This window comes from Ipomoea nil, unplaced genomic scaffold (assembly GCF_001879475.1).
Source record: "Ipomoea nil cultivar Tokyo-kokei standard unplaced genomic scaffold, Asagao_1.1 scaffold2847, whole genome shotgun sequence".
NCBI classification, from domain to species: Eukaryota; Viridiplantae; Streptophyta; class Magnoliopsida; order Solanales; family Convolvulaceae; genus Ipomoea; species Ipomoea nil.
Window position 1 is genome coordinate 316,409 of NW_017619275.1, and position 24,787 is coordinate 341,195.

The 24,787-nt window shown below is 41.2% G+C and overlaps 1 long non-coding RNA gene across 1 annotated transcript; it reads left to right on the top strand.

Annotated features, from left to right (window-relative positions):
- The first annotated feature begins 22,782 nt into the window (after window positions 1-22,782).
- On the top strand, window positions 22,783-23,370 carry LOC109160451. The gene is made up of 2 exons (XR_002050741.1): window positions 22,783-23,066; window positions 23,246-23,370. It is a non-coding gene; the product is annotated as an uncharacterized LOC109160451 (long non-coding RNA).
- Window positions 23,371-24,787: the final 1,417 nt, after the last annotated feature.

Genomic DNA, 24,787 nt, shown 5'->3' on the forward strand with positions numbered 1-24,787 from the left:
ATGACAGGCTGTGTGTACTGCTTCAGCCCAGAAACGCTGCGGCAAATGAGAGGCATGTAGCATAACTCTAGCCATTTCTTGTAAAGTTCGATTCTTTCTTTCCACTACACCATTCTGTTGAGCAGTTCTAGGGGCTGAGAACTCATGTGATATACCGTGCTCGGAGCAGAAATCTGAATATAGTGAATTCTCAAATTCTTTTCCATGATCACTCCTCAGTCTCTTAACTTTTATTATAGACTCATTATTTTCCTTCTTAACCCTTATACACAGAGTTTTAAAGGTCTTGAATGCTTCTGATTTTTCTCTTAGAAAGTATACCCAGCTGTATCGAGAGAAATCATCTACACACACAAATATGTATTTCTTTCCCCCCAATGCTTTCAGTCTGTGTTGGCCCCACGAGGTCTATGTGAACAAGATCTAGACACTTCTCAGTGGTGATGCCTTTTACTGCTTTGTGCGGAGTTCTGATTTGTTTCCCAATAGCACATGCACCACAGATTTTTTCCAGATCTATTTTGATCTTAGGTACACCTTTCACAGCTTCCAGTTTTATCAGCTATTCCATATCTCTGAAGTTTACGTGACCCAGTCGTCTATGCCAGAGTTTTGATTCATCAGATTTGGATAGGTGACATGCAGTTTCATTTGCCAACACATAACAATTGTCTGAGGATCGGGTTCCTTCCATGACCAGTTGATTTGCTTTGTCACTAACTCTGCAGCAGTTACGATCGAAGCACACATTCCAATTTTGATCACACAACTGACTGATGAGATTAGCTTTGAACCCACTGACTAGCAGGACTTCTTCTAATTGAGGTAGACCTGGTACATTCAGGATACCTTTCCCAACTATCTTCCCTTTTTGTCCATCTCCATATGTTACAGCTCCACTGCTAGGTTGAACAACCATCAGACACTTTTCATTTCCAGTCATATGCGTGGAACAACCACTGTCGAAATACCATCTAGCTTCAGTTGTAGACGCAGTCAGAACTATAGTGGGGTAGCATATTACTTCTGACTTTCTGTCCCAAACATGTCTAGTGAACGGGAGTGTAATATCTAACTTTGACAGTAGTGACAAATGGGAGTGTAATATCTAACTTTGACAAGCTTATTTTTGAACCTTGAATAATGAGATTGATGAGTTACTTTGGCAAGGCCAGTATCTGCAGTCTGGTCACATCTCCTTCCGTTGTCAATTTTCTGCACTGGCCGAGATGACTGTCCTTGTTCAAAGTTGTGAACTGTTGTAGTCTTAAACATACCCTCTTTGATGAACATAGGTGCATTATTCGAAAATTCTCCTTGTTCAAATCCTAGACTCTTTTTAACATTAGGATTTCTGCCCGAGTCTAGAATCTTATCTAAGGTTGATGTGGTGTCCATCATCTGGATATTTTTCTTCAGACCCTCCAATTCCTTTATCAGTTTCCCTTCTCTGGATCTTATCTGAGTGATAAGATCTTCCTTTATGACAAGGTCTGTATTCAGTTTCTTTAGAAGATCATCCCTTTGCTTCAGCTCGTCATTCAGATTTTTATTGGCTTTCACAAGTTATTCCCAGCTTGCAACAAGTTTAGCAAATTCTGTTTCAAGTTGAGTATGTCTCTCTTCAAAATCATCAGTTGATATGTAAGATTCTTCATCTGATTGGTTTCCGTCTGACAGAAAGTCTATAGCTGTAAAGAAGGCTACAAAGTTTCCCACATTATCATCTGACTGATCATTGGATGTTTCCTCCTCATCATCGCTTAAAGTAGCTACCGACATAGCCTTTTTCCTCTTGAGATACGTTGCACATTCAGCCTGTATGTGTCCATACCCTTCACATTCTCTACACTGTACTGACCGATTGAGAGACTTCCCTGTATCTGTGGAACTGTTTCTGTTTTGTCTTGTTCGACCAGTCTGAGATTGATTGTTCTGTGAAAAAGGTGTTGTTTTAGCTTTCTGATATGAGGAGTTGTTGCCTTTGTATTGTGTCCTGATGGACTGACCTTGACTCTTTCTGTTGAAAACTTTTAAGATTTTCTTGAAATTCTTGGTTAGAAGAGCCAAGGTTTCATCATCTATGTCGTCTGTGTCAGATTCTCGATCAGCCTCAGCCACAAAGGCCACTGACTTTCCTTTTCTGTTGCTTGTAAGATCATCATCAGCAAGAACTTCTAGTTCATATGTGTGTAAGCTTCCCATAAGTTCTCCGACAGTCTTCTTTTCCCAACCTGTGTGTTCCTGAATAGCAGTTATTTTCATCCGGAAGCGTTTAGGCAAAGATCGAAGGATCTTTTTGACCACTCTCTCATCAGTGAATAGTTCACCAAGAATTGAGGCTCGGTTCATCAGATTCTGAACCCTACTGTGGAAGGTCGAAATGGTTTCCTCTTCATTCATTCTAAGGGCTTCGAATTCTGACAGTACCATTTGTAGTTTTGACTGCTTGACATCACTAGTTCCTTCAAATCTGGTTTCAAGAATTTCCCATACCTGTTTAGCTTCTTTTACCCCGGTGACAAGAGTAAAAACAGATTCATGCAGAGATCCTACAATCGAGTTCAATGCTTTGTTGTTTAGATCAGAGGCATTCATTTCATCGTCTGTCCAAGTCTCCATGGGCTTATCTTCAGTGGTTCCATCCGCATTCTGAACAGTTGGATAGCTCCACCCAGTTAGGACAGTACGATAAACCCTGGTACCTTGTGCTTGGAGATATATCTCCATGCGAGCCTTCCAGAAGGAGTAGTTGTGACCATCTAGTTCTGGTGGTTTCATACTTGCATCCATCCTGAATACAAACAACCAACCAACGAACACACACAGAGACACTTCCAAAAAATAGAGAACAATGCAAAACTAAAAATAACCCGTACGGATCAAGTCACTATGTAGACTTAAAAGCTCTGATACCACATGTAATTTTGCATTTCCTCTTTTTAGACGGATTAACTGGATTAATCAACTGACGTAATATACTGATTGATTCAACTATGAAGTCAGTCAGTAATAATAAATCATAGAGAAGATTAAAGAGAGAAATAGCAACACAAAGCCAACGACACAGAATGTTTACCCAGTTCGATACAGTGTGTATCTACGTCTGGGGGACGATCACATAGGCGTCCAATCCACTAAATCATAATCCAATGTACAAAGGTAGATATATAATAATCTTACCCAAGTTCCCCACACACGGTACATACCCAGTCTACACAGGTTTAGTGGATTGTTGAAGTTGGAGGTCCATGCATACAGAAGTCCAATGAAATCCCTTCACTTGGAGAGCCAACTATGATGCAGTCCACTTCAATGACGCTCTATACAGTTGTTCCCACAACAGTGTGATCACAGTGTCCTTTCGTTTAAGCAGCAGTGATTCTTCTCAAGATCATCATCTTAATCACCATGAACATATTGTGTTGAGAAGATTCATGACAATCAAAGATATTGTCTCGTATAGCAGATGTGGAGTGTTTCTTCTTACTTTCAACGTAACCCTAATTCTCGTCGAATAAGAGTACTTATAGATCCATCAATAAACACTCTCCATAGATAACTTTGATTGTAGAAGGTATGACTATAAATGAGGAATGTAATCTCTGAAGATTAGGTCCATACCTTTCCAGAAAATATACGCTGATCTTCTTTCCAAACTTGTCTGCTTATACCGCGTACAGCCTTATAGAAATCAGCTTCCTAAATCAGATATTTAGTGTCAGTCCTTCTGTTGTTGCTTCTGATTAATCAGTCGTCTGTAGAGCTGGACGGACAAACTCTAAACCTATCTTAGTATGCCATAATAATATTGCCAATTATAAGATGGGGTTTTTGAACAATTAAAAACACTAACATTTAAGAAGTTGAATTTTGAAGGGTGACAACATAAAGTGTTGTTCAACCTAGTGAGTCTCAGCATGTCATGGTTCTTGACCGAGATGGTTCCTAGTGGAAAGGAACATGAGTCTAACGCTCAAACCGTTTGCATAGTGAGGATTTGGAAATATTTGGTTTTCCTATGCCTAAACTATGCTTTAAAATGGTTTGTATGACTCATTGTACAGTGTATACTGTAGATCATAAACAACTAATGGGCTGTGGGTATCTTTGGACCTGAAGTATAATCGTGATGACGGTAAGGCAAAAATGTTTGTCATTAGCCGATTACTTGAATACAAGATGGTGGATTCCGGGATCGTCCTAAGATAAGTTGACAAAGGAATGATCGTGAGTGAAGCCTTTCAAGTGGAATCTGGTATCCATTTGTTGCCTTTGGGCAGAAAGGACTTCAAGAAGCAATTCCACGGAAAATGCTTGAATGGCTTAACGGCCATAATGGTATGTAACAAACGTGTTTTCAAGTATACTCAATTTGTCAAAATTGGGATGGCTATATAATCATGAGCGCCAAAGCTCAAGTGTATTGTATATTTTAAATAATATTCTTAATACGATTATATAAGCTTGATTCAACTAGTTGTAAAATTTGGTTTATATAATCTTGTTAATTGTGTGAAAATTAACTTGTAAATTGTACTAGTATGAAATTAATTTGTGACAAATGACGGAAGTGTTGGGACAAGAAAAGAAATCTCAAACCACCTAACTTGAGAGTAATTGTGAAATGATTTATAAAGTTTTCACTACTGTGGTTTAAGACAACGTTTTATCTAAATTTGGAATAAATGCAAGGGTTAATTACTAATTGGGCTATAAGCTTGGTGTAATAATCGTAATTAATAAGAACATTATTAATTGGTCTTTCCTGGTTGGGTCTTCGTGTTTGTGGCATGGTAGACAAAGTCATGGTAATTTTGAATCTATACGTAGATTAATTAGCATGGATCACATTCCAAATTTAATGATAAGCACAAATGTGATATTTGTGATGTGGCAAAACCACCAAGAAGTGAAACGCACATCTCGGGTTTGAGGAGTGCTAGAAGCACCTCTAGGCCATGTGATCGAGAAGTAAACGTACCTTTCGGTCATAGGCGAGATACCGAGAAGTGGAGGTACGTAACCTTCTGGGTGACATCTTGGATGTACTTCTCGGAGTATAAACAATATCACTCGGTAGTGCTAAGTGAATTTTGCTTGAGAGCAAAAACGATGTTGTTGATAATTTATTCTTTATAAGAATATAAAGTGGAAAACCAACTTAATCGTTAGATTAATGCGGTTAGAAGCGATCGGTGTGGTGAATATGAAACACCTATTGGTGATTTCTGTGTAAGTGTTGGTATCATACTCGAGCGTACGGCACAATATTCACCTCAATCGAACGTTGTTGCCGAACATAATATCAAGATGTTGATAAGTTCGGGTGTACCTCAAAGTGTGTGGGGGTGAGACAAGACTTTGGACAAGTACCTTTTAAATAAGGTTACCCGCATGAAACTCAATAAGGCTTCTTATGGGTTTTGGGTACGTAAGAAGCTTTCCTACTAATACATTAAATGTGGGAGTGTCTTGCCAAAGGTGTTTTTTGGTTCTTAGTACAGAAGTCCTATTGTTCTGGACGTACATAAGAACATGATAAATTGAATCAAGAAATTCATGACTCTTTGAGAATGTATTTCTGCGAAGGTTCAATGAAGGAACCTATCTATATATTTATATATATACCTATATTGTATTTCAACGCGTTGGAGTGGGTTACTAGCATTATTCACTGAATAGATATATTTGGCTTTCAGGCATAGATGAGTAGACTCTAGAGCGTGCTAGAGAGCCGAAGCATAGATAGATAGTTTTCCTTTCGGCCTGCGCGCCATGATGATGTATTGACATTGCTTTGAGGATATTTAGTTAGTATAGCTTGTGCATCTGAGTTCTCCAGCTCAGATGTGGCATAGCATCCCAAACTCTGATGTTTAGTATGTTCTATTTCGGTATTAATAATAGTATTACCTTTATTATATAAGTTTTAAAAAGTTTCAAAAATCTGGGGTGTTACAAAAAAGCTATCTAACTTTTAGAGAGAAGAAGGAGCTCAAGTTTAGAAAGTGTAAGGGAAAGAATGAAGGGTGTCTTCTAGGTTAGCTTGCATTACTAACATAAGGTGAAATGTCTTTATTACCCTTACTAAAATGAAGAGATGTAAGGGAACAAGGGAACAAGGGAACTACTCACAAAGCTTTAGGTACAACACTTGACTTTAGGTTGACTAGTCCCCGACTATTGAATTTTCAGGAATTCAAGGAATTAAATTATCAATTGGATTAGGATTAATTACTCAATTAATCCCTTAATCGAATTTGGATTACGGGGTGTCACATATCTGGTATAGTGGTTCACTTTTTTAATCCTTAGGGTCTAGAATTTACGGTATAGATTTAAAATTTAGCTTTTTAAGATTTTTTAAAATTTATCCAGGTTTGCATGTGTTGGTTTTTGGGTTTTTGGGCCCAGGGAGGTCCATCGCAACCTTGGTCGGTGGATTCACCTTTCACATGCGGCTTATAGAAAAATAGGTAGAACAAATATAACTCAATGCTTTTTGTACGTGGAAACCGAAAGGAAAACCACGGGCCTTTTTGGGCGGTGCCAAGCCTAACTCCACTATGTATTTTGTAGGTGTCTTCGTACATATTGTAGAGCTATTTTGTACATGTAATATGGAAATATTGTATAGGGAGAGAGCTATACTTTGTATATAGGGAGGGAGTATTCTTCTTGATCTTCTTTGTTGAAAGAGTGTGTATGATGATGCCTTCTTGTTGAGACGAGGGATGACGGAGTCTTCTCCCCTTGGAAGAGTGATGAGTCTTCTCATGCATGTAGATGAGTGGATGGAGTCTTCTTGAGAGAGTTTTTGTGGAAGAGTGATATGTGACCTTCTAGTATGTAAGAATGGATGTCCCCCACCTCTTGCTCCTTTCCTCCTTTTATAGCAACAAGTTCAAGATTATGGCCGTTGGGCCATTAACAAGGATTTATTTGGCTAATAAGTATGTGTTTATGTGGGAGTTATGGGTTCTCAAATGTGGGTAGCCGTTGGCTAATTCATAGTGGTCAAGGGGATTTAAATGGGAAATTAGGAATAATAAATTGGATAAATAAAGGGGGTAATAACTTTGGGGGTTAGGATGAGGTAGGTAAATAGGGTAGTAAATATGGGTTACCGGCTAGTTTAGCCCGACCTTCTACCCGTGCTGACCTCCGGGTCGTGTCGACCCCGGGTCGAGCCAACTCCTCGGTTTGGCTCGTATCTCTTTTGGGCTTTTCCTCTTCTAGACTTGGTCATTCCTCTTGGGCCTTTTCTTCTTCTTCTGGGCTTGATCTCTTTTCTTCTTGGACCCCGAGCCCACGGGGTTCACACCCCATCAACTAGTCCCTCACGTTTCTATGTCTTGCACTCAGCAAGGCATGGGAAAGTATATTGTCTCGCCTCAAAATTCCCTTTATTAGCCGCCTCAATTTTTGCCGACTCTTTATTCAAAATTTCAAACGACTCCATCCTCATGACTTCTCTTCGTTTGCCATATGACCGACTGCCTCAGTGGATGTGACCCTCTGACTTCGAGCCCCTTTTTTCTTTAGCCGTCGAAGTGAATCTCGGCTGTAACTTTTTATTTCTCTAATGAACTTCTAAGGGTTCTGACCCTCGATTCCTTCTTTATTCGCCGAGTCCCCCAGTCGAGGCGACTCTTTGGTGGTAGCTTCTTTTCCCTCTAAGAAATGTCTAAGGGACAGTGCCTCGGTTTCTTTACTCTTTCTTGCCGAGTCCCTCAGTCGAGGTGACCCCTGTAGGCTTTTTCTCGAAAATGTCTAAGGGGTCAGTGCCCTTGTTTCCTATTGTTTCTCGCCGAGTCCCTCAGTCGAGGCGACCCATTAGGCTTTTTCTATCTCAGAAACAGTTTAGGGTCAGTGCCCCGTCGTTTCTCTCTTTTCTCGCCGAGTCCCTCAGTCAAGGCGACCCCTGTAGGCTTTTTCTCGGAAACGTCTAAGGGTCAGTGCACTTGTTTCCTATTGTTTCTCACCGAGTCCCTCAGTTGAGGCGACCCATTAGGCTTTTTCTATCTCAGAAACAGTTTAGGGTCAGTGCTCCGTCGTTTCTCTCTTTTCTCGCCGAGTCCCTCAGTCGAGGCAACTCCTGTAGGTTTTTTCTCGGAAACGTCTAAGGGTCAGTGCCCTTGTTTCTCTCTTTTCTCGCCGAGTCCCTCAGTCGAGGCGACACTTTAGGCTTTTTCTTTCTCAGAAACTAACGAGAGCAACCTCGAGGAGGGGAACTTAACCCCAGAAGACGAGGACCACGCAAACCCCGCGGGAGAAAACCAAGAAGACGAATTCTGTCTAGGATAAACCAACAATTCCTTGTAATCACCTTCATAGTGAAACTACTTATTTAGCGATTACTTCGGAATTATTATAAATAAAAGATTCGATCGAAATTCGATCCTGCTTATAAAGATGAAACCAAAAATTATATAACAAGCCAAGCCTCCCATCACTGGAAGAAGAAAGAGGGAAAAAGACAAGGACAACACCATAAAAAAAAAACCTAGTGTTACCAATGGAAATTGAACCCTTAACCTCCCACTCACAAGACCAAGGTCTTGACCACTAGACTAAGGGTGTTTCTTGTAACCTCAAGGGAACACTCCCTTGTTAAAGCCCCTACAAATCCCTAAAACCCACAAAATCCCCAAATCAAAAACCCTTCTTCTTCCTCTTCTTCTTCTTCTTCTTCTCCCTCACTTTCTCCCCTTCCCTCTCCTACACACCTCCCCGCCACCCCAAACACCGAACCAGCAGCCCCATTCGATTGCCGCCCAGACGGCGCTCCACCGCACGCCGACCACACCGCCGGAGGACGCCCGCGACGCCAGCACCGCCCGCCACCTGCCCGAGCTCCACCCGCTGCCACCACTGCCCGACGCCACCGAAAACCACCGCCCCACCTCGCCAAGCCAACACCGGAGTCCAGTCGCCGCCTCCTCCCTCGCAACAGAGCCGCACTGCCAAAAACCACCGGAAAAACGCGCCGGAGCCCCGCCGGAAAGTCGCCGGAAAACGTCACCATCGAGCGAAGCATCACAATGCCAAAGAAACCCCTCGGGACCCGTGCCCCGGAATGGAGCAACGCCGATTACACCGTAATCAGAGGTAAAGCCCTTGAACCCGACCAATTTTCTCCGGAATTGGTTGATATGCTTAAACACCAAGGGCTTTTGGATACGTACCTCACCATCAAGGGGGATACGTATCCCGAATTGGTGAAAGAATTCTATCAACATCTTATAGCCACCAAACGGGGTGATAAGCTAGAAATCACCACCAAGGTTCGCGGCAAGGAAATTATACTCTCCGAAGGACGGTTGGCCAAGCTTTTGAAATTGACCACCACGGGTGTGTCAAACTATGACCGAAAGGGGTGGATTGATACCCAAAACACGGGGTACAAAGACTACCTCGGGTACCTACTCGGGAAAGAGGAAGGATTCACCTCGGCCACACGACCAAATAGAAAGTGGCTATCGGCGGAACAAAAGATATTGGTTATGATTATAACCGATAACCTCTTGCCCACGGACAATAAAAGCAAGGACGTGGGAAGTTTAGAGTGCACCTTTGCCTACTTCTTGAAACACAAAATCAAGTTCAACCTGCCGGCCCTCATGCTAAAACACATGGAGTTTTGCAAATCAAGCAACCGACTTAGCCCACCCTACGGGATGATCCTAAGCTGGATCATGGAGAAAAAGGGGGTGGAACTAAGCCACACCGAGGTCAAAACCGCAAATGGCATGGTCTTTAATGCCCAGAACCTACGCCGCAATGATATCTACTACACTAAGGGAGGACATTACCTCACCCTCGAAGAAATTTGCCTCAAACCCGAGGAAGAGCGAAGAGAGTTAGTCGACCAATTAGACATCTCCAACAAGAAACTCAAACGGGCCATGAAAGATTGTGGAGCCCGGGAGGGAAATGAGGGTCAGGAGGAGGATGACGAACCTAACCCGTCGGTGCACCCACGATCAGGAGGGAACCCAAGGGAGCAAAACGAGGGCTCAATCAATGAACGCATACTCGCACAGCTCAACCGACAAAACCAAATCATGGAGGAAGGGTTCTCGTCATTAATCCGTACGACACGCGCACTAGATCAGAGGGTGGCAGTAATCGAGGCCACCTTGGGCACTCGCGGGGCGTCCAGCTCAGGAGCAGGAGACCGAGGTAGACCCAAAACCTTTCTATCACAACACCACCAGAAATCCAGTCTACCCCAGCTAAGGCAAAATGTGGGGCCACATTCCTAACCGGGAGGCCAAGATGCGGGATGCCTAGGGGTGAAAGAATGGATTAACACACCGGGCTTCGGGGAGGAAGCCCCTTGTAAGGGGGGGGGGGGGAGTGTAACACCCCGTGTTACGATCCCTAAAACCAATTAAACATTTAACAAATTACCCAAAAGAAGGAATTAAATCACAATAATTAATTAGGAAAGGCCCACCATAGTCCATGGGCCTTTATCCCTAAACCCAATCCTTAGTTCTAAAAGGAATAGAATTAGCAAGCCTATAATATTAGTTCCTAACCAGGACTCCTAAATATATAAATAGGGGACTTAAGAGGCACCTAGAACCCCCCACCACAATAAACGACTCACCACCCCAAAGAGCTCCAAGAATTCCCTTAGAAGAAATCAAGAAAGCAAGAAAGCTTAAAGAAAGACCCTTCATAGCCAAGGAATTAATTAAGGCTAAGAGGTAACCCATGTCTCAACAAAACCTATTTTTATAGCTATGATTCCCCTCTTAGGATTTCCCCATATTATTGTGTATTGATGATTTGTGATATTATTATTGATGATTGGTGGGATGATTCCATGGGTGATCTTGATGGTGAAAGATTCTTGATAATTATGGTGTTCTTGATAATTATATGATGTTCTTGATGATTGTAGGATGTTCTCGATGTTTATATGATATTCTTACCGAATCTTGATATTGGAAGATTAATTGTGTCCTTGTTGATTTAAAAACGATTAGAACCCTAGGTTGTATCGTATGGAATTATTCTTGGTATATTGGGTGGGAATTCGCATGATTGGCTGTTGATTATGTTTAGATAAGCATGATAGGTTATGTGCCATATGTTTCTCGATCTTTGATCCGTTAATTGTCTACGTGTGTTATCAATTGCGTTTGAAAGTGTCTAAGCATGGTTTCGGGTTCCACAAAGGTTCCCGGGGCGTTTTTGGTGTAAAAGAGTCAATGGGGGGTAGGTGGGGGTAGGGGACCCGCCACCTACCCGCAGCCTTCTTGGGCAACGCCGGCAGCGGGCACCCGCTGCCCGGAATAGCTGCCGCCGGCGGGCAGCCGGCGGGTGAACCCTCACCCACCGGCTACCCGCTGGTTTGTACCCAATTTGGGATTTCGACTTCCCCGTTTGATGTTCCCCCGACCCCCGTGGTGTCCCAACGGACTCCATCTATCGTGCCTATGTCTAGTTTGATATTTCGGGTACCGTTCGTAGGTTGTGTGAGTCTAATATATTGCATGCTAGTTGAATTGGTATCCCGTTGACCTAGGTGAAAGAAGCATGAACCCCTTAGGATCATTCTTAGTATGTGAAGGATCACGCATAGGTTTTGTTATACGTTTTCTCCCCCTTCCCAATGTGTTAATGTGGGTTGCATGTGCTTGCTATGTGTTAAGTGTGCATGTTACCCCAATTCGATTGGAATCGGATTGGTTATTCCTGAGCTGCGGTTCAGAAGCTGGCTGCGGTCAGATTTACACTCCCGGGCTGCGGTCCACCGTTTGGTTGCGATCAAACGTTTCTACATGAGCTGCGGTTCATATTTCCTGGCTGCGGTCAGATGACATACTCTTGGGATGCGGTCCACTGTTTGGTTGCGATCAAACTATGATGAGCTGCGGTTCATCGGTCGGTTGCGATCGACCCCTCCGTGTTGTGATACGGGGCAGGGTGCTGCGGGGCCGTGTGAGAGGTATATGCGCTGACCCTCATGTATGGGCATGCGATTGGTCCTGTGGCGCCAACAAAGTGTGCTATGTGACGAGATATCGAGGAGTTGTTTTTATGAGTGCCTTGGGGATGTGACTTTGGGATTCATATTGGGATTCGTATATGTTGGGTTATGATTATTAATTGTGCCTATCTTATCTGTCTTGCCTGTTGTAAACTGCATATGCTTGGTATAACTGCTGTCTGTGCTTAGCCCTATCTGTGGAGTCTATCCCTGTTTTAAAAGCTAGAGTTCGTAGGGTATATCTTCATGTTCAAAATGGTTTTCATATATCTATATATATAAATATATATATATATATATATATATATATATATATATATATATATATATATATATATATATATATATATATATATATGTATTGTATTTCAACGCGTTGGTGTGGGTTACCAGCATCTCTCGCTGAACAGATATATTTGGCTTTCAGGCACAGACGAGTAGATCACTGGAGCGCGTTAGAAGCTTGGGGCATAGCTTAGATAGTTTTCCCTTTCGGCCTGCGTGCCATGATTTAGTATTGATACTGATTGAGGTTTTAGAATTAGCCTGTGCACCCGAGTTCTCTAGCTCGGGTGTGGCATAGCACCCCGTACTCTTTGTATCGTATTTTGGGATTTAATGAGATTCTATCCTTATTATATAAGTTTTAAAAGTCTTGAAATTCTGGGGTGTTACAGTTAACCACACGCAAGGATAAAAACTCACCCAACGGCAACACATGCCAACACTACACAAGCCTCCGTGACTACACACGTCACGAGAGAAGATCACACAACGCCGGCTTTACAAGCCCTCGCAACATCACCCATCACAATTTGGTATGCCTTCCTTATGCCCTGTTCCAACCTTATGGCTACCCCCAACCTTGTACCTTCTTTCCAACCATTACCTCCAGGACCCCTGTACTTCTTAGTCCAACCTTATTCCCCCGGGACCGTCGTCCCCCACCAACAACCACCAACGAAAACCACCAATCACGGCAACACATGCCTGGATAACACATGTTATCCCCCATAAACGTGAACCCATCACTCAGGCCACAACTCCATAATCACGTCACGGCCACCACGAGGACCGCTGCAATACCTTGGTGACTAGTGTCCCATACCACTAATCGTGCAATCCAGGTAGAGCCACACACGCACCACAACTCAACAAGAGTCAAACAACGGATCACAACGAAGGTATGAAACATACTCAATCAAGGAACGGGCCACAGCCCAACAACAACAAAGATGAATAACACAAGTTATCATCAACCAAACGGAAGGTACAAACCACACACACGCTAGCATTAAGACAACAAACTAGCATGCTTATCAACGGGGAAACTCAAGATAGTTCCGAGGAACACACAAGACACCTCTTGGTCCAACGAAACACAATGTTGAACACTTAGCACGATTCAAGACACCAAAGTCCTACATGGGTACCTACCATATAGTTCTAGACGTACGAAACATCAAGAAGACGCTCAAATAGTTCCACAAAAGAACAACGGGAAGTCAAAAGACCAAATACCGAGTCAAACAGATCACGGGGAACAAATCCCATCTCAACGCCATCGTGTTCCCCGCGGGTGGACCCACGGGTAGGCTCCCACCCGTGGTTCCGCCCGCGGGTACACTACCCACGAGGCTTATGTTCCCCGCAGGTGGGCGGCGGGTGGAGCTTGACCCGTCGGTCCGCCCGCGGGTACATCTACCCGTGCAAAATAATCCCTTCGGGGATTTTCTTCTCCAAACACAAATTCAAGTCCAAAACATGCCAAATCTCACCCAATACAACAAAATGACTTGAACCATGGAAAATGCCAAGCAATGGCACAAAGGAACCCTAAACACAAGCTCTAAATATGCAATATCACAAGACAAATGCATAAACCCTCACATTTCATAGCAAAACACAAGTAGAATCCAAGAAATCACATATAGGTAAGCAAAATAGGTTTTGTAGAGCATGGGTTACCTCTTGAAGACCAAAAGACTTTACTTTACACCACAACAAGCTCACTACAAGGCTTACTTTCCAAACCCACTTCAAGATCAAACCAAAAGATCATAAAGATCCTACCTTTAAGAAAAAGACAACTAAGATGGAACCAAAAACACAAGATGAACTTAGATCTTACCCTCCTAGATGCCCAAATAGGTGAAAGGTTGAATCTTGTAAGCAAATCTTGGAATCTTGGCAAGGGTCTCAACTTGGCTTGGAGAATAAGCTACACTTCTTTTCTAGAGAGAAGGTATAACTATTTTCTAGGAATTGTAGGGAATGAAATGAAGAAGTCTTCTAGGTTAGGTTACAATACTAACTCTTGGTGAAAAGCCAAGAATACCCTTACTAATCCTTAGAAAGTGTAAGGAACAAGGGAACTCCCCTCTAAGCACAAGGTACATCACAACTTAAAGGTTGACTAGTCAAATTCTAGTCCTTGAGTATTAAAAAATGAGGATTTTAGGAATTAATTTCTCAAATAAAAATAGGATTAATTACTCAATTAATCCATGGATTGAATGTGGATTTTTTGGGGTGTCACAACCGGTCTCCCCAAAATGATGTTGTGCACACAAGTGAGTCTTACCACGATGAATTCCACGTCAAGTTTGCGAATGTTAGGGCTCGTGCCTATCTCCACTGGTAAGACCACTAACCCCTCCGTCTCCACTGAATCACCCGTAAATCCAGAGAGTGGGGTACGTACTTCTTTGAGCTGGTTCCTGGGTATCCCTAACTTGGTGAAGGCATCGTAATACATCACATTGACTGAGTTTCCCGTGTCAACTAAGATGCGGCGGACAATGACATTGTTGACGTCCATCTCAATCACCAGGGCGTCATGATGGGGTAACGGACCCTCTGGGAGGTCATCATTAGAGAAGGTGATGGCCTCCTGTCTCTGTTTCTCTTCTCTAGGAAGACTCACCACTTCTCCACGTATAGCTGCCGGCTCCACTTCTTTCTTTGATAGGAATATTTTTGTAAGTTTTGATGAAGCCAAATGTACTTTAGATCCCCTTAGTTTTTAGGTCTTTGAGTACAAGCATCATAAATCAGAATAACGAATCAAAAGGAATCTACCATATGAAGAAAAAAATTAATTTTGGAAATTAATTTTGGTCCTACGAGTATTCATCCGAGAAAGAAGCATAAAGAAATGATGTTGCAAAGAATGATTGGATGAGCCTAACGGCGAAATGGTAGAAGTCCTTACTTAAAATGATCACACCCGAGATCGATTCCCCCCCAAGGACTTACTTTTACAAGTCAAATTTTCGGACAAGCACGATGTTCACCAAGGAGCACAATGCTACCAAGGAGCACAATGTATTAAAAAGAGCACGATGTGCTAAGGAGCACGATGTTTGCTGACAAGCACAATGTGTGCTAAGGAGCACGATGTGTGCTGACAAGCACAATGTGTGCTAAGGAGCACAATGCTATCAAAAGGAGCACAATGTTCTACAGGAGCACAATGTGAACAAGCACGATGTGTCCAAAAGAGCACAATGTGACCAAATCAGAAAAGCACAATGTTCAAGTCAAAGGAGCACGATGTTCAAAGTCAAAGGAGCACAATGTGGCAAAGAAGCAAGATGATCAGAAATTGAATCAATTCGAAGGAATTTATTCCAAGTCTACCCACATGCCACAGGAATCCAAAATTGTCTGAAAGACATTTGATCAGAACGGAAAAATATTTATGAAGACATGAATATAAAAACTTATCCTAGAAATAAATTCTATCAGATGAATTTATTTCAAAAATACGTTAGATATTCAGTATGACAACAAAATAATATTTTGAACAAATCAATTGGAGATAAGATATTATTTTGTCAGGCAAGTTGACAATCAAATCAAAATTGAAGACCTACTATTGTCAACAATATCAGGCTATGAAGATTCAAATTTCAAATATCAAATTATCCCACTCCAACGGATATATTTGATTGCCTATAAAAAGCCATGAAGACTTGAAGACAAGTGTGTATGGAGCAGAGGTGTACAAGATAAACACAAGATAGAAGAGCAATACACACGAAAATTCAAAAAGTGCAAGTGCTCAAATATTCATAGAGACTTAGTCTGAATAGTTTCAAATCTAGTTGGAGAGAGATACAATTACCTTTGTATTTGTAATTGTAGAAAGAGTATAGCTGTGTGCAAAATACTCTAGTGAGTGTAGCTGTGTGCAAAACACTCGTAGTTGCTAAGTGTAGCTGTGTGCAAGACACTTAGTTGGCGTTGAGTATAGCTGTGTGCGAGATACTCGGAGTTGAGTGTAGCTGTGTGCGAGACACTCGGAGTTGGGTGTAGCTGTGTGCAAGACATCCGGAAGAAGTGCTTGTGTAGCGCTTATTCACTATTGTAACTGTGTGTGGAAAAATAGTGAATTTCTCCTAGACGTGAAAGGAGAAAAGTGGACTAGGAAGATTACGCCACTTCCGAACCACTATAAATTGCCTCTCTCATTTACATATCGCACTTACATAATTTGCTCTACCTATCTATCTTATCCGACTAACCCGTTTACTATTCACAATCAATCTTAATCGTTCGGGTTTAGTGTGTCTTCACGTATGCATGTGACTCAAACTTCTCGAGCTTAAATATTGAATTATTCTAAGCAAGTTTGACGTGTTGCATGTAACATTCGTTACACGGTCGACGTGATACGATATTTATTTACAATCTTGAATATTGCTATTATATATTGAGTGAACCATCTCCTTTATATATTCAAGATCCCTCTGTCACTTTATTCATCTTACATGCGTATTTAATTCATTAATTGGGCATAACTCTTTACATACTACCTTTTCCGCTGTGCAGTTTAAACTTGCTCTATTTACTTGCTACTTAGAGTTGAAGTTACCAAAGAGTTATTTAAATTGTGAAAAAGTTTAGAAAGTCTATTCACCCCCCCCCCCCCCCCCTCTAGACTTTCTACCACCCTATCGGGACCAACAGACTTCTTCGACTTGACGCTTCAATCACTGCACTTTTGGCGAACTGAAGGTTCCTAACCTTGATTCTGACGCGTTCCCACGCTAAGATCTATATCAGATCTTCCTCGTAAGCTGAGATCACAAACATATTCACCCCAAACCCATCTTCAAACACTGGTTTCTCCTTCAACTTTGTATCAGCTGAGTGAAACTCACACGGTGCAGGCAACTGTGATTTGACTTGCTTCCCTTATCGGTCTTCATCATAGCGTCGGCAACGAAACTTTTAGCAAACTTCCTTAATCTTCTTAGAGATTCGGCTTGTTGTCCGATCTAGCTAACTCAAGATCGATCGAAACACTGACCACCGCTTTCCTCTTTCTTTAAGCGCACCCGGTTGTCTGTTCTTGCCATCTCAAGACTTCGGTGATTTGCAAACCAAACCTTCTTCTTTAATGCACCTGAAGATCGTCGAGGTCTAAGAACCTGCGTGATCCTTATACCTTCCTTAGCATCGTGACCGTTGGCACTCCAAATCTCACCAAAATCTTGTAAGGAGTCTTTTGAATGCTCGACAAAAACCACCACTGTAAGTGAAACTTGATCCATCATTAGAGCACAATCCACGGCCTTCGAAAATCCATAGCACAAGTTCCCAACTTGTCTTCTTGATCTGTATGGATCCTTCTCGTTAACCACTTCTTAGCTGATTGAATCGTAGAGCTCAGCTACAACCTTAAGCCAAACGCAAACGGTAGAACTTTTGTAAACTGTAGTCTTTACCAAAGTCAACATCTGGAGACGTTACATGGTTCATTGTCCCAAGATTTGCTCAGATCCTTACTAAAAGCTCAGTAGGTCGAGTCTTGTACACTATTGATAACCTTGCAATCTTCATACGGTAGTCTGTTACAACCACTTGGTATTTTCTTGTCTTGATTAACGGTAGGTCTTTCCCTGAAAACTTTGTTGCCGCACGAGCATGTCTTACTTATGAAGGTCTAACGGTAGAATCGGTCTTTAGGTTGATCTCTGACTGTCCTTCCTTTTAGTGTTCAAACTTCCCATACAAGATTAGCTACTTCTCGTTCCTTCCTTGTTTTAGGTAGATCTCTTACCAGGACTCTTCGGCACCGCGTCTCACTTGCAACTTAAGAACACTCGGTGTTCAGATCTGTCTTTGCTTTGCTCTTGTCGGTTTGAGTCTTCTGATGGCCCCAACGATTGTCTGCAACTTGGTTACGGCTTCATTCCTTCTTGTTGCCAAACCTTCTTACGAAAAGTCTTCATGCTAGACATAACTTTCCAAGTGTGTCGCATAGGATAAACGCTACCCTCGTTCACTAACTACTACTCAACCACTTCACGTTTCACCGGGTCAGACGACTTGCTAGCAACGATGTTCTTCTCTTCCATGTACCTGAGGGGTCCAAGCTTTTCATGTATGGCCATCTTGATCTTGATTTCTTCAAGGATAGGTAGAACTACTTCTATGTTGAACACCTCGAACCTACACTTTAACTCTTCGCGTTTTAGAAAGGTTCAAGGTTGACTTGTAGCTCTTTAACTCTGAGAGGCTTCAAACACGTTGACCCAAGAACGATCCCTTGGCGTAAGTTGACATCTTCTTAGAGCGTCTGGGACCGTTCTTGACGTCCCTTCACGAGTGAGGGTCTTCTAAATTTGATCTTCGAACTCTAAACGACGTCTTACTTCTTATCGGACTACGGTTGCATGAAAGATAAACTTCAACTCTAGGATTAGCGTAGAACTTGATGACGATGTCGTACGAGAGACGATGTAACTTGCTTTAATGAGGATTGTTGTAGCTAACTCCCGGTTGCGTGTAGAGTAGTCCATCTTCTTTGCGTTGACCACGTGCCCAGCTGCAACCACCACGCCTTGACTAACTTGTGTCAGCAGATCTTCGGTCTTCTTACCCTTGGACACAGTCTTCGTCAAGACTTTAACGAACCCAGAACGAGGCGACTTACCGAAAAGGTTCACACCAACCGATAGCAACAACTAAAACTACTAACACTAAACAACAAAACAAGATAAGAGAACTACACAGATACAAAAGGTAACACACAACCTCACTGCGCGTCATAAGAATCTTAAACTTAGGTACTTAAACACTTAGAGGCTTCACTAAACATCTTAAGGTCTCAACTTACAGCACTAACCTAAGCTCAACTTAGGTTCTTAAGGTCCAACACTTAACATCATAGGCTCAAACCTAGGCTCTGATACCAACTGTAACACCCCCGATTTTCAACAACTTTTAAAACCAATTAAAGCTTAGAAAAGGGATAAAGTCTACTCATTAAGATTAAACAAGGCGAAAGCTAACTAAACAAACCGGAAGGTGCTACGCCACACCTATATCAAACATAGGTGCACAGGCAGATACTACAACTACAACAATCTAACGAATCAACTACTTGGGCTCACAGGCCTCAACAACTATTAAAGGAAGAGATAATCTATCTACAGGCCACTAGCGCGCTCTCCAAAGCTACCCAACCTGTAAAGCAACAAATAGAAATGGGACGACGCCCGGTCAGCGAATAATGCTGGTAACCCACCAATACATGTGAAATATCATACATAGGTAAGATATATATATATATATATATATATATATATATATATATATATATATATATATATATATATATATATATATATACAAATTCATTTGCGAAACAGAATACATATATATAAGTTCAAAACCAAGAGCAAAGGTCAACACAAGACTCAAAGCACTCACAACAAGATAAGGGAACACATCCCAATACCACAAAGGACAACAACGACTCGCAAGGACGGCCCAAGGTATAATCTATCATCATACAATATATTAACACCCGACATGCATAACTCAAAAGAATAAGGACACACCCAACGGCAACACATGCCTTTGTAACTACACACGTCACAAGAAGAGAACTCACAACAACGGCTACACAAGCCCTCGTGACATCACCCATCACAAGTTGATATGTCTTCCTTATGCCCGGTTCCAACCTTATGGCTAACCCCAACCTTATATCTAGTTCCAACCTTTACCTCCAGGACCCCTGTACACCAAGTCCAACCTTATTCCTCCGAGAACCGTCGTTCCCCCTCCAACAGTCCCTCCAACAGAACCACCGATTTCATAGTACACGAGGGTACCGATCACATACACGGCAACACATGCCTCCCAAGAAATACGTGAACCTTACACAAAGGTCACAACTCCATAATCACGTCATGGCCACCACGAGGACCACTGCAATACCTTGGTGACTAGTGTCCCATACCACTAATCGTGCAATCCAAGTAAAGCCACACATATCACGCCTCAACAGAAATCAATCAACGGATCACAACAAAGATATGAAACCATATTCAATCAAGGAATGGATCACAGTCCAACGACAACGATGAATAATACAAGTCATCATCAACCAATAGGAAGGTACAAACAACACACAAGCTAGCATTTAAACACCGAACTAGCATGCTTATCAAACGGGTAAACCAAACGTAGTTCTGAAGAACACACAAGACTCATCACGGTTCAACGAAACACAATGTTGAACACTTAGCACGATTCCAGACACCAAAACCTACATGGATTCCTACCATATAGTTCTAGATATACGAAACATCAAGAAAACGCTCAAATAGTTCCACAAAAGAACATCGGGAAGTCAAAAGACCAAATACCGAGTCAAAAGAATCACGAGGAACAAATCCCCAACCAACCACATCATGTTCCCCGCGGGTGGACCCACGGGTAGGCCCCCACCCGTGGTTCTACCCGCGGGTACACACCCACCGGCCATATGTTCCCCGCGGGTGGGCGGCGGGTGGAGCTCTACCCGTCGTTCCGCCCGTGGGTACATACATGTGCCCAAAATAATCCCTTCGGGGATTTTCAACTCCAAGCTCAAATTCAAGTCCAAAACATGCCAAATCTCACCAAATACAACAAAATGACTTGAATCAAAGGAATAGCCAAACAGTGGCATACAAGAACCCTAAACGCAAGCTCTAGATATGCATTTTCACAAGACAATGCATAAACACTCACATTTCATAGCAAAACACATGTAAAATCCAAGAAATCATCACATAGGTAAGCAAAATATATTTTGTAGAGCATGAGTTACCTCATTCGCTTAACATCCAAAACAATGCCAACATAGACTAGGCTCAACTCATAAGCCAAACGGGAACCTAAGAATTAAACCGGATCTCAACTATTAACACAAGTACTAATTAAAACTAATTAGGTTTCTAAGGGGATTTAACCTATAATTCAACTCTAAATTACCCACAAGCTCAACCATCTAGGCTAAGCATCCTATTATTAATTTAATCACAACATTATTGTTCTAATAATTAGTAACCAAGCTTAAGGGATAGGATTAATAAATAAAGCTAACAACTTAATTAATTAGCTAAGGTGGGGATTAAACTCGAACCAACAACAAACATAACCACCCCTCTTACCACTAAGCTAAGAGCTCACTTAATTATCCCTACGCAACATTAATTAATTAAACACTAAACAAAGCCAAGCATTAAAACTACTTAATTATCCCTACGCAACATTAATTAATTAAACACTAAACAAAGCCAAGCATTAAAACTAAACCAAACTAAGGATTTGAACCCTAGCTTCATCATCATTAATAAACCACAAGCTTAACCAACTAGTCTAGGATGATTCTTATTACCTAAACAACACTAAAACTATTTAACACTAAATAATTAACAACAATCAAAGAAAGGAGCAGCTCACCATCTTCTTCTTCGTCTTCTTCAAGAAGTTGCACCCGCGGGTGGAACACGGGTACTACCACCACCCGCTATCCTCCCTTTGCTAGCTGCCACGACGGAGTATCACCACCTCACCGGAGAGCACCGCCGACGACGAGATAAAGGAACACAGCCTCCGCGTAGCTCCGCCGCCGTGACACACCTCCACCGCCAAGAGCTGCCGGAAGCTTCTATGGACTCCCCGAGTCATCACTGCCGGAGGAGAAGCTCACCGGAAACGTTGATGCTCTGCCCGCACCGGAGACCCAAGCCGCCACCACGAACCTAGCTTACCTGACTTCGCCGGAAATCCGAAGGAGAAAGAGAGACCGGAGTTAACGTTGCTGCTTTTCTCGTATGCTGGTTCTGACTGGTCACGCCGTAGCTAGGGAAAAGGAGAGGAAGGATGGTGGTGTGCGTTGCTTGTCGGTTCACCTCGAAGAAGAAACGAGAGGGGTAGGGGAAATTGTTCGCTGGTTTCGGACAGAAGAAACAAGGAAAGTGGAGGGTGTTTGGCTGCTAGGTTTTAGGGAACAAGATACACATACACATATACACTATAGGCTATATTTAGTAGGCCAAGGATATTAGTTGGGCTTAGGCTAGACTTGGGTTGGGTCAAGGTTCAAGATCACACTTGGGTTGGGTAATTCTTTTGGATCAAGGATCATACAAAATATATAAATATATTTTGGGCTTTCAAAATAGTAACACATATACTCATATCAACATATGGGTTTGACTAGTTGCGTTCAAAGCTCATATAATACATATAGGCTTAGGATAATAAAACACTTTGAGCTCAAGGAAATTACTAAGCTTTAGGGATTAAAACCATTTGGGTATAAAATACTAGTTCACCATACAAGATAGACCCGAGCCCATTTTCAAGATAAATAACTATATAAATATTTTTAGTAAAAATATTTAATATCGGGACTCTAATTTATTTTAGGAAAATACGGGATGTCACAAATAGGAACATGGCTTTAGAAATTGATGGATTTTCTCCTGACCCTCAAATCGAGTGGCAGAATGGCCTAATGGATGACGACATACCTCTAGACTCCTCCTTTTGGGAGAAGTTTCTTCAGAGTCCACCACCTGTTGAGGTTGACCAGATGGATTCAACCATATTAGAAGATTCTATGGTCGACGAAACCAAGAAAGTTGAAAATGGATGGAACAAAGCGGATCACATGGAACAGCTTACCGAACAAATGGGGCAGCTAACTTCCAAAAACAACAAAGATCAGCCTCCTCCTCCTCTCTAGACAAATGTAAATGAGGTAAAATCACATTGTTTGTTATACTACTTCACTTTTTCTAATCATGGGCCACTCCCCTAGCTTCCCATTACAGAGCATATACTACTTTTTTTTTTTGTATTGGGGCCTTTAACCCTAGATCCCTCTGCCTACTTTTCCTCTTTGTTTGTTGCTTAATTAGTTTATCCTTCCCTGCTTAGGCCATGCTATGTAGTATGTAGTGCAAGGTCCAGTGGACTTCATTGGGATGTGGTATTGAAGGCTTCTTCCTTGTACTTTTACTTTGTTTCCCATAATGCAATCTGTAGCTTATTTTATATGATAATGAATCAAAAGCGAGTACTATGTTTGTTAATTTGATGATGCTTATATTCATTGCTTTGGTTAATATGCCTTCATTTCACATTTTAGATGGATGTACATGGCAAATTATACCATAGACCAGGTCTACCATGTATTGTGGACCCTGGTCTAAAAATAACCTTTAGATTATGTGTTTGTAATTGAGACATTTTGTACCTATAGTTAACCGGTTTTGTACCTATAAAAAATTGAAGGCACATAACATGATAATTACAGACACAAACTATTAATGGTAAATACATAATATGTTAACTGTAAATACAAAACATGGTAACTAACATCTTATGTGTTCACAATTAACATATTTTGTATCTATAATTAACTATTTATGTGTATGTAGTTATATTTATATGTTCGTAATTATCATGTTATATGTCTTCAATTTGTTAACAGGTGCAGAAACTGTTAATTATAGGTATAGAATGTATCAACTGCCGATGCATAATTTTTGGACTAGGGTTCATAATGTAATATGAACCATGGTCCATGGTCTAACAATTGGATATACATTTACTGTGGTTTTGAAATTAGAATAATACACTATTGTGTTTTTATTTTTACTTTTGTTAATTTTAATTTTAATTATCCTTTTAAGTTCATAACTAACTAGGATTAGTCTTATTACACAAGAAGTAGATGCTAGTGCTGGATGGAAAAAATGAACTCTACTAAAGGAAAAAGTTGTTATCAATTTCAAATGCAGCTTCATTAAACCCAAGATCCATATTTACCCAAACTACTTAAATGTTAGCCCCACATATAAGTAAGCGGTAAATTATTGTGTGGACTATAAATATCAGGTATATTTTTAATATATTAAAAGTACATTATTTTTATACTTAAAGTACATTATTTTTGTTGAAGGTACATTATATAAATAATATATTTCACTGGGTTGCGGTGTTGAAGGCTTCTTCGTTGTACTTTGACTTTGTTAATGTGACGATGCTTATATTCATTGCTTTGGTTAATATATTTACTGTGTTTTTTAAATTAGAATTATAAATTATTGAGCTTTTCTTGTTTTGTTTTTGTTTTTGTTTTTGTTTTTGAAGAACACAAACTGGGTTATCCTTTTAAGATTAAAATTAACACACAGTGCATCACTACATTCAGGGGCCATGCATCACTACAAATAAACACTTACAACTAAAACTGACTTGTATTGGCAGTATTGCTGCACATGGTATATATGTTATTAAAATTAAATATGATTTGTGAAGTGGTTAATAATATATCCCGTTAAGAGACCATAACAAATTATACATAATATATACAACAGAATTTTATATTTAGAGACTTATTTAAATAAAAATTAAATATAAAAGAAATTTAAAATTAATTCAACAGATTCAATCATGTCTTAAAAATCTCTACAA